The sequence below is a fragment of the Dipodomys spectabilis genome, unplaced genomic scaffold (assembly GCF_019054845.1).
Source record: "Dipodomys spectabilis isolate Male_0828 unplaced genomic scaffold, ASM1905484v1 ptg000119l, whole genome shotgun sequence".
Classification (NCBI taxonomy): domain Eukaryota; kingdom Metazoa; phylum Chordata; class Mammalia; order Rodentia; family Heteromyidae; genus Dipodomys; species Dipodomys spectabilis.
The window spans coordinates 3,838,827-3,850,522 of NW_024870796.1; positions in this window are offsets into that span (position 1 = coordinate 3,838,827).

An 11,696-nucleotide genomic window follows, 5' to 3' on the forward strand; every position below is an offset into this window, starting at 1 on the left:
AAGTCTCATTTTGTAGCCCCGGCTGACCTTGAACTTTTTGTTTTGTTTTGTTTTGGTATTGTTACTGGGGCTTGAACTCTGGCCCAGGCATTGTTCTTTAGCTTTTTTCATTCAAGGCTGGTGATTTTCCACTTGAGCCACACTTCCACTTTCAATGTTTGGTGGTTAATTGGAGAAAAGACTCTCACCCACTTTCCTGTCCAGGCCAGCTACAAACCTCAATCCTCAGATCTCAGCATTCTGAGTAGTTAGGATTACAGGCCTCAGCCACTGGGCCCTTCAGGTCTTCCTTCTTATGGCCCAACACCTTGGGCTCACTCTTGAGGTACCCTGGGGGGTGAGGAGTGTAGATTTTTATCAGCTTTGGGCTCTACTGCTTCTCTAACTCATTTCCAAAACTCCCTCCAGCAAGCCCCAGGGCCCTTTAATGGCCTGGTTCCTAAGCAATAGCTGCATTGTTGAATCCTTATGGTGGTAGGACCCCTCCTTAAGGATAGGCTGACTGGTGACTCTTCACATCTTCCTTCAGTCCTAGTGGCCTTTGCAAGTTTGCTACACACCCCATCAGGCATCTGAGCTGCAGGGAGTAACCAGGCTGCTTACTGCATGCAGCATTCTTCATTCATTGTATTAAGTGCTCTGCATAAACCAAGACCTGTGCCTGCTCAGGACTGGGAATTGAGACCTCCATGAAGGCAGGGTCTATATCTGGGAATTGTTATCTTAGTTCAGTCCTTGGCCATGATCAAGAGACAAGAAGAGAGGACATGAGGGGATTGAGCAGGGTGAAAGCTTCCACTTCTATGTCTATTGCCACACTTAGTAGCCCTGTCCTTCAAGGGAGCCCCGAGTGGCTTGGGGCACAATGCCCAGGCCTTCTGTATATGTTGAGGTCTGTCCAAGGTCAGGGCAAACCACAATGCCGTTTTCTTGATGGGCAGGCAGGGCTGGCAGGCTCCAGTATGATCTGACACCCTTGGGAGATGCCCTTGGGCCTGTGCCTGGTGAGAGGAGGAAGGAAGCAGGCAAATCAATCCAGGAGATTGCCCATAGTTTGATGCACCCTTGGGTGGAAGTAGAGGGCCAGGCCCTCACTCCAGGTACCTGCCCGAGAGATAGAGAACTCAGAGGTTGGCCTACTCCACTCTGGCCTGATGGTCTCAAGTCTCTGGGTGGAATGTGCTCTACTCAGGCTCAGCAACTTGGAATCAATTCACCCTTCTCAGGCTCAGCTTTCATCCCTCCTTCCCATCAAAGAATGCCCTTGGCATCCCAGGGCATCTCGATCCTGGATAGATTGTCACCTGCAGAGTCCCAGAGAATAGCCAGAGGAGATCATGGAAAAAGTCCCCATTCTAGGTCCTATCTGGCCCAAGCTCCAAGTGCCATGGTCTCTGGAAACCTAAGGATCCATTCTCCAGAGGCCTGTTTGTCCAGGTCAAAGGGAAAATCTGTGGATTTGAGAGGTCAGCACTCTGTGGAAAGGCCCAGTTTGTATGAGAGAGATTGTTTGGGGCCACCTGCTGGGTTACAACTGGGCCTTGTATTGATTGATCTAGGGAGCTGATCTAGGCAGGCAGGATTTGGAGACTTTGCAGAGTGGAGGCCGAGGCAGCAGGCCACACCCCATAGGGAGGTCTGGAGTGGGATAGCGCATGAGGCAAGTTGGTGACTAATGTATCTCATATTCTGGGAGGACAGGACTCTATCGAGGAGGTAACAAAGCTGGCCTTGAAGCTGTGTTTGCTTCAGCAGAACACACAGGGGAGGGCGTGTCTATGGCAAAGGGAGTTTCCCAGCTCCTGCATTGTGCCATTTAGTCGCTCAAACAAACACATAAAATGTTTCCAGCTGTGTGTCCAGCCTGGACCTGATCAACTTGACTTCGGAGAGTTGGGGGGATGGTGGGTACCATCTTTCTGGGGCCTGAGATAGTGAAAGCTGGGGAGGGAGTTCTTCTGGGGGGAGGAGGGGTGGCACATGGGCACATGGCTGATTTTTGCCAACTAAGGCCTAATTACTGGCCCCAAGCCAGATTCCAGGGCTGATACAAAAAGCAAGAACCAGTTCTCTTCAGGAGAAAGTTGGCGGGGTTGGGGGATGGGGGTGGCAGTGATCACCCTAAGCTCTCACCCGATTTCCAGCCAATCTACCTGGGGTTTAGATCCTGGGTGGGTAGCAGGGGCTTTGTCTCTTATACCAGGAACTTGATGTTTTTCAGCCCCTCAGACCTGAGCTGGGTGTTTTTATGGAGAAAACCAGTCTGCTCTGGGCTCCAACAAAGAGGCTGTCAGATAGGAGGGCAGGGACAGGTTTCTCAGCTGAGCCCAGAGAGGCCCTGGCCCTGAGGCCTGGGAGTAGATGGGTACTGGGAGGAGGTGTGTGTGTGTGTGTGTGTGTGTGTGTAGCCACAGATACGTGTGAGAAGTGGCTTAGCCTAGCCCAAGCAGGAAGGTGACAGATTCTGTCCCTGGTGGCATTGAGGCCCATATTATGGGGTGTTGTGCAACCAGGGCCTTGGGAAGGCAGCCTTCAAAGGTACCACACAGCCTTGCCCTTGTCTTAAGGGGCCCCCTCATCCTTTTACCCGCCCACTTTTTTATTCAGGCCAAAGGGGTCAGGCAGGCTGTTCAAGATTACTAGCTTCCCCCCTCTAGTATTTCAATTCTACCTATAGCCCCCCAAATAGAGGCCCAACCCAGGAGGTCTTAGGTTTCCTGTTTCCCCAGGCAACTGGAGGCTTTTTTTTTTTTTTTTTAAACCACTCCAGTCACACACTGTCCCCTGCATGCTTCTAGAAGATGCTTCTTTTTGCAAAATAGCCCCTGGGATGAGCAATTGGGATGTGTGCTCATTTTATGCCCTGGATGTTTTTTTGTTTTGTTTTGGCCATGGCCTGGCCATCACCATGCCCAGAAGAAAGCAAGTGTTCACGGTCCTTTCCTTCCTGACTCAGGACAGAGACACTACCCTGATGTACAGGCAAGGATTTACCCAAAAAATGCAGGATGTAGTCAGGAGCTGGTGGCTCATGACTGTCATCATAGCTACTCAGAAAGCTGAGATGCGAAGATTGAAGTTCAAAGCCAGCTGAGGCAGGAAAGTCCATGAGACTTTTTATCTCCAATTAACTACTAAAAAAAGCTAGAAGGGCAGCTGTGGCTCAAGTGTTAGAGAGCTAGCCTTGAGCTAAAAGCTCAGTGATAGCACCTAGGCCCTGAGTGCAAGTTCTATTACTACTACTACTAATAATAATAATAAAAAGAAAAGCAGGAGCCAGGTGCTGGTGGCTCACACTTGGAATCCTAGCTACTCAGGAGGCTGAGATCTGAGGATCATGGCTCAAAGCCAGCCCAGGCAGGAAAGTCTGTGAGACTCTTATTTCTAATAAACCACCAGAAAACCCCAAGTTATTTAGTCAACAGATGTTTTTGAGAGGTCCCCCGGTGTGAGGTATTATTTCAGGCCTGAATTGTTGCACAATTATGTTGTCACACACATCTAAAAAAGTATTGACTCATTTTGGAAATACCTGCAAAGGGGTAAATTCCAGGCTCCTGGCTATTCTCAGGGCTGAGCCCCTTGACTTCAGCTGCTGCTCAGGATTTCTCTCCCTGATTTAGGCTAGGCTGATGAGCCCTCTGAACCCCCTGAGAGCGCATGTGTGCCATGGTATTAGTGGAAAGAGGAGGTGAAGGCTTCCTCCATGGTCCACCCTCCTAGCCCATGTTTTCTTCACTTCTCAGTTTTGTGTGAAGCGCTTTGCCTAGTGGTGCCCATTGCTGCCCAGAGGTGACTGAGTCACAAGCTGGCAAGGACTGGTTAGGCTGACGTTTGCCTAAATTATCCCAACTGTGACCACCTGGTATGTGAGCCTGGCCGCCCAGGGTGAGGGGAAAATGGGACAGAGCCATGCTACTGGATTCTAGTAGCCTCCAGCTGGCCCAGAGGTCTGGGAATCCAGCTGCAGGAGACCATGGGGATTAAATCAGGAAGAGACAGTTACACACCATTGTAGGGGTGAAGTTGGGCTAAGGCTACTGGAGCCCCATTGTGTGAATAAATGAGAATAGGACCCATGAGTCAGTCTCATGTCTTGGGGGGGGGTGTTATTTCTTGGCTCCCCAGAATTCTTCAACATCTTTCCTCACTTCCTCTCCTTAAACCTAGGCCCATAGCTATGCAGATCTGAGCTCAGAGGTAGAACGTGAGATGCCAAGTTCTCAGTGATGGTGGGATTCTTCATTTCCCATACCCACCCACCACCAGAGTAAGAGCAGGCATGAGGCTTGAGTGTCCAACCTAAAGGGTGTCTGATCAGATCCGGTGCTTCCTGGGAGATCACCCCCAGATTCATGAGAAAGATAGATGTGTCTCAGGAATAGTAGGGTTTTGACTCTCCCATTGAGAAGCCAGGTTGCTCCAAGAGAATGGAAAAGGAGAACTTGGATGTGCTGAGAGTTGGACAACTAGTTGTTATCTCTGCAAACAGCAAGAGAAAATAGAAGAAGTGGGTTTGAGGCACACTGAATGTTGGAAAGTGCCCAGTACTCTGGGGTCCAACAGGTCCTGAGAAGTAGCTGTGGAGAGGATTAGGACAACTTGACTACAAAGAGCCGTGGCATGACACTTTGAAGCGTGAAGAATTCTTGGCCCAGAGAAGGAACACAAACATTCTTCCTCAGAGAACCATGGTGTTCCAGAGCCAGGGAGAGCCTCCATACTGCCTTGGGAAACATCCATTGTCCTGATATGAATAATAGTCCCTTTAAGAAAATGGCAGACGTAACTAATGGGTGAGTATAGAAATTTGGTTTCCATAGTAGGTTAAAACACTATTGGCTAAAGGGTGAACAAATACAGCAGAGATACTCACTAGACACTATGTTGAAAATGAACTATACAACTTGTGAGTGGGGGTGGGAGGGAAAAATCGGGAGAGAGCAAGGGAAGGGGTGTCATTGTCCAAAAAGAAATGTACTCATGACCTAACATGTAACGGCAACCCCTCTGGACATTGCCTTTATAAAACACTAAAAACTAATAATAAAGCAAAAAAAAAAAAAAAAAAAACAACACTGTTGGCAACTTAAGGACTTTTCCCCCACTGGAGTTATAAACTTATCTTAACACTCTCAGATTGAATGATTCCTATTACCAAATTATAAGGGAGAAAGAAACCTTCGATATCTCAAAAGGCACTTGGTAAAATTCATCAACGATCCACACAAGAAATTGAGAAAGCCATGGAGAGAAGGAAATGTTCTTAACATTTTTGAAGAATGTGTATCGGAAAATAAGAGCCAGTATTTGACTTCATAGCCTGGCTATTTTCATAAATGTGGGAATTCAATCACTGCTATTGTTCAGTGTCATTCTGGAGGTCTCAACTAAGACAATAAGATGAAAAGAAGAAATAAGGGATGCATAAGGGAAACAAATAATGAGGAATAGAGATAAAAGCCTCATTGTTTCCAGACATTAATGATTGTCCACTTATTTATTTACTTACTTATTTTGTAGTCCTCTGGGCCTGCGCACTGTTCTGAGCTCTTCAGCTCAAAGCCACTTGAGCCATAGCGCCACTTCCAGTTTTCTGGTTGTTAATTGGAGATAAGAGTCTCCCTAGGCTGGCTTTGGACCCAGACCCTCAGATCTCAGCCTCTTGAGTAGCTAGGATTACAGGCATGAGCCCTGGTACCTGGCCTGATTGTCCTTTTAGAATGGGGAGATTCAACTGGGTGGAGATGAATACGATAAATTTATATATGGATGTATGTTTAAATAGGTTTTTAAAATGTGAAGTCACAACTAATTTGAAAACATAATGCAAATAATTTACTACTTACAACAGTGAAGCATAAAGCTATCCAGAACTGAATTTAGGGAATATCAAAGGCCAATTTAGGATAGCTTTAAAAGAAGACTAAATAGAGGCATATGCCATGTTCCTAGAAAACTCAATATTTAATGTATTAGTTGATAAATTCAGTGTAATTCCAATCCAAACTTGTTTGGATAGGTTAGTTTTCTTTTCCATTCATTCATTCATTCATTCATTCATTCATTCGTGTGTGTGTGTGTGTGTGTGTGTGTGTGTGTGTACCAGTACTGAGACTTGAAGTCAAGGCTTCTGTTCTTATTTGGCTTTCTTGCTTATGACTGGTACTCTACTACTTGAGCCATGCCTCCAGTTCCTAGTTTTATTTTTTTGTGTGGGTCATGGAGCTTTTAACTCTGGGCCTGGGTACTGTCCCTCAGCTCTTCAGCTCAAGGTGAGCCCTCTACCACTTGAGCCACAGTGCCACTTTCGGTTTTCTAAGTGTTTTTATTGGAGGTAAGAGTCTCATGGAGTTTCATGCCCAGCTGGCTTTGAACCGTGATCCTCAGATCTCAGCCTCCTTAGTGGCTAGGATTACAGGCATGAGCCACCCACACCCAGCCCTAGTTTTCTTTTGAACTGAAAAATAACTTAATTTCTCACCCTCTTTCTTAAGAGATAATTCTAAAGATCAACTAAAAAAAAATGAAAGAAAAACAAAAACAAAAACAAATGAGGTGCTGGGAAGGTGGCTCAGTGGTAGAATGCTTGCCTTGCATGCATGAAGTCCTGGGTTCGATTCCTCAGCACCACATGAGCAGAAAAAGCCAGAAGTGGCACTGTGGCTCAAGTGGTAGAGCACTAGCCTTGAGCTGAAGAGCTGAGGGACAGCGCCCAGGCCCAGAGTTCAGCCCCCACGACTGACAAAAACAAACAAACAAAAAACACACACAAAAAAATAAGATTTGTTCTATATGAATATATTTGTTCTATGTGTATATATATAATAAATCTAAAATTATTAAGCATTTGGTAGCAGCATAAGACAAAGAAAGATACCAATAAAAAAGAAAGAAAAAGAAAAAAAAAAAAACAATGTGAGCCAGGCATCGGTGGTTCACACCTGTAATCCTAGCTACTCAGGAGACTGAGATCTGAAGATGGCTGTTCAAAGCCAGCCCGGGCAGGAAAGTCCATGAGACTCTTTCTCCAACTAAGCATGAAAAAGCCAGAAGTGGAGCTATGGACTAAATAGTAGAGCACTAGACTTGAGCAAAAGAAGCTCAGGGACAGCACCTAACCACTGATGTCAAACCCCAGGACTGGTGTATAAGTGTACACACACACACACACACACGCACACACACACACACACACACACACACACAGAGTCTGTAGCATGTGATTAAGGGAATTATCTTGATTAAGGAGATAGAAGGTAAAGCTGACTAAATAAATCATGTTGAGACCATTTATTATTTATATAGGAAAAAATATGTTCCTATTTGCATATAACTTTCCATACTATTTTGAATTCATAACCTGTATATTTCCTTTTTTTTGTCAGTTGTGGGACTTGAATTCTGGGTCTGGGTGCTGTACCTCAGCTCTTCAGTTCAAGGCTAGCACTCTACCACTTACTTAAGCCACAGGGCTACTTCCTGAGTTCTGGTGGTTAATTGGAGGTAAGAGTCTCATGGACTTTCCTGCCTGGGCTGGCTTTGAACCATGATCCTCAGATCTCAGCCTCCTGAGTAGCTAGGATGACAGGTGTGAGCCACCAGCACCCAGCTTCCATTTTTAAAATATAATTTTTTTCACAAGCTGCTCGTATTTTCTCTGAAAAAAATGATTGGTAGAAAATATGGTACCGACATAATATTTTATAAACATGGGGTGGGACTTTTTTTCTTTTCCTTTTTCTTTTTTTTGGTTGGTGGTGGGGCTTGAACTCTGGCCCTGGGCACCGTCCCTCAGCTCTTCAGCTCAAGGATAGCACTCTTGTCATTTTTTAAGGATACTCAAATTTGTTTTTCTATGACGTGTGGATAAAAAATAGAAGTAGGACTGGGTGCCGGTGGCTCATGCCTGTAATCCCAGCTACTCAGGAGACTGAGATCTGAGGATCATGGTTCTAAGCCAGCCTAAGCAGGAAAGTCCGTGAGACTCATATCTCCAATAAACCACCAGAAAACCAGAATCAGCTCAAGTGGCAGAACACTCGCCTTGAGCTGACGAGGGACATCACGCAGGCCCAGAGTTCAAGCCCCATGACTAAATAATAAATAAATAGAAGTAGGTTGCAAACCACTAACAACAGTTATTTCTGGGGATAATAACTGGCATATTTAATTTTCCTAAGTTATGGTTTCTGTCGTGTTCTAATTTCATATTAACAAAGTTGTATTTTGCTTGTACCTAGAAAAATTGGACAACAAAAGAGAAAATGAAGACAAAAGGTAAATATTACTTCTTCCATAATTTAAGAAGTATGCCCTAAATAGTATGCGTTCTTTTTTTTTAACCTTTAGGCAGTTGTACAAAGGAGGTGCTATTAAACAAAGCAGTTTATGAATACAATATATCTAGATTAATGTCCCCTCTTTCAACATTGTATACTTTCATTTCTTTTGTCCTGCTGGAGGTCTACATTTCCTCTGCATATTTTACAAATTCAATGACAAATAGCATTTTTTTTTTTTTGCTTTAAAGACTCAGTTGTCTTTTAAATAACTTAAAGAAAATCCAGGCTGGGAAGGTGGCTCAGTGGTAGAGTGCTTGCCTTGCATGTATGAGGCCCTGGGTTCGATTCCTCAGCACCACATAAGCAGAAAAAGTTGGAAGTGACTTGAGCTGAAGAGCTGAGGGACAGCTCCCAGGCCCAGAGTTCAAGCCCCACGACTAAAAAAAAAAAAAAGACCATTATGTCTCACAAGGAGAAATGCAAATCAGAACACAATGGAGTGAAATATTAAATATTAAGTATGCTATGAGGAAAAAAAGCCAACCATATATTCTATATCCAGAGAAGTGCCCTTTAGAAAGAGAGTGAGAAACGACTGTTGTTTTCAAGTTAAAAGTTGCAAGAATTCATCATTTCCTTTAACTGGAAATGTCAAAGGAAGTTCTTAAGGGTAAGGGGAAGTGATATGTGATAGAAATTCCACTCTCAACAAGGGAACAAACACTACCAGAAAATATAACAAGTAAATAGGTGATGGGTTCTCTTTCTTTTTTTTTTTTTGTCGGTCGTGGGGCCTGAACTCTGGGCCTGGGCGCTGTCCCTCAGCTCTTCAGCTCAAGGCTAGCGCTCTACCACTTGAGCCACAGAGCCACTTCAGTTTTCTGGTGGTGAATTGGAGATAAGAGTCTCATGGACTTTCCTGCTCTGGCTGGGTTTGAACTTCGATTCTCAGATTTCAGCCTCCTAAGTAGCTAGGATTACAGATGTGAGTCACCAGCACCAAATTGATCCTTCTGACTCTTGTTGCTCCAGACTTGTTGAGATAATGGATTGATGTTTAAAAATTAAATTTAGGATTCCAAACTTTTGTGGGGTAGTTTTTGGCCTTAGTCTTTCTCTCCTCAAGTTTATGTGTATTAGATCATTTGACATTGTTTCACGGTTCACAACACTGAGGCTCTGGTTGATGTTTTTCTTTTCTCAACCTATCTACCCCCTGCGCCTCCCATCTCCCCCATCTTTCCCCACCCACCATGTCAGTTTTGGGGATTGAACTCAGGACTTCTCACCCTCACTTGACTTGTTTGGTTTGGTTTTGTTGGTCGTGGGGCTTGAACTCTGGGCCTGGGCACTGTCCTTCAGCTCTTCAGCCTTCAGCTCAAGGTGAGCGCTCTACCTCTTGGGCCACAGCACCACTTCCTGTTTTCTAGTGGTTTATTGGAGATAAGAGTCTCATGGACTTTCCTGCCTGGGCTGGCTTTGAACCATGATCCTCAGATCTCAGCCCCCTGAGTAGCTAGGATTACAGGCATGAGCCAATGGAGTCCAGCCTTACTTGGCTTTTTTTGGTCAGTCTTGGGGCTTGAACTCTGGGCCTGAAGCTGTCCCTGAGCTCTTCAGCTCAAGGTGAGTGCTCTACCACTTGAGCCACAGTGCCCACTTCTGGTTTTCTGTTGGTTAATTGTAGATAAGAGTCTCACAGACTACTTTCCTGCCTGGACTGGCTTTGAACTATGATCCTCAGATCTCAGCCTCCTGAGTAGCTAGGATTACAGACATGAGCCACTGGTGCCCAGCTTTCACTTGGCTTTTTCTGCTTAAGTCTGAGGCTCTACCACTTGAGCCACAGCTCCATTTTCAGGTTTGGGTGGTTAATTGGAGTTAAGAATCTCATGGACTTTTCTGTCCAGGCTGGCTTCAAACTTCGAGTCTCAGATCTCAGCCTTTTAAGGAGCAAGGATTACAGGCATTGGCCACAAGTGCCTAGTGCTCTTCTCTTATTTTTTTTATTGGCATATATTAAGTTGTACATAGCTATTATTCCCAAAGTGAAGAGTTTGTTTCATCATGTCATTTCCATACATTCATATAATGTAACTTGATCGCATTTTCCCTTTCTAGTAATATCTTATTCCTTTTCTTCCTCCCTCATTTTCTTCTCCTTCTTCCTTTTTAAGAGTTCCTCCTTTAGCTTTCATGACCTTGGCTTTCTGTTTTGTTTCCTCCCAGATTTCATAATGGAGATGATGTGTGTGACACTTCTGTGTGGGACTGGCTTATTTCACTTAACATGATAATCTCCAGTTCCATCCATTTTCCAGCAAATGACATAATTTCATTCTTCTTAATGATTGAGTGAAACCCCATTTTGCATATATACCATGATTTTTATTCCTGTCCTGGGGCTTGAACTTGGGGCCTGGGCACTGTCCCTGAGCTTCTTTTGCTCAAGGCGAGCACACTACCACTTGAGCTGCAGCATAACTTCTGGCTTTTTCTGTTTATGTAGAACTGAGGAATCAAACCTAGGGCTTCATGCATGCTAGGTAAGCACTCTACCATTAAGCCACATTCCCAGTCCCTACATCATGATTTTTAAAATCTACTTATCCATCCCTACATGCATTTTACACAAGCTGAAAAACAGTAATCTTACTCAGGAATGCCAAAGATCTGGAACAGAGAGGAAGCAATGAGAGAGAATCTCAACGATTACATAAAAATTTGTAGATATTTACTGACCTGCCTTTATTTCATGTACAATTCTTACTATTTTTATCAGCATATGTTAATAGTTCAAAAGGAGCTGGGCATCGGTGGCGCAAACCTGTAATCCTAGCTACTCAAGAGGCTGAGATCTGAGAATCACAGTTCAAAGCCAGCCTGCACAGCAAACTCTGTGAGACTCTTATCTCTGATTAATCAGCAAAAAAGCAGAAGCAGAGATTGGCTCAAGTGGTAGAATGCTAGTTATGAATTAATAAAGCTAAGGGACAGCGCCCAGGTCCTGAGTTCAAGCCCCTAGATTGGCCCACAAACACAAAAAAGTACATATAGAAAATATAACATATGAATTTAAGAACTCAGAAACTAGATTTAACAACAGAGTAGACATAGCAGAAGAAAGATTAAGTGAGCTAGAAAATACCTGAACTCAAGCCAGGCATTGGTGGCTCATGCCTGTAATCGTAGCTACTCAGGAGGCTGAATTCTGAAGATCAAAGTTCAAAGATAGCCAGGGCAGAAAGTCCCTGAAACTCTTATCTCCCATTAATCACCAAAAAGATAGAAATGGAAATGTGGCTCAAGGAGTAAAGTGCTAGCCTTTACCATAAATGCTCAGGGACAGGTCCTGAATTCAAGCCCCAGGATCAGTTAAAAGAAAAGAAAAGGAAAGGAAAGATCCAAACT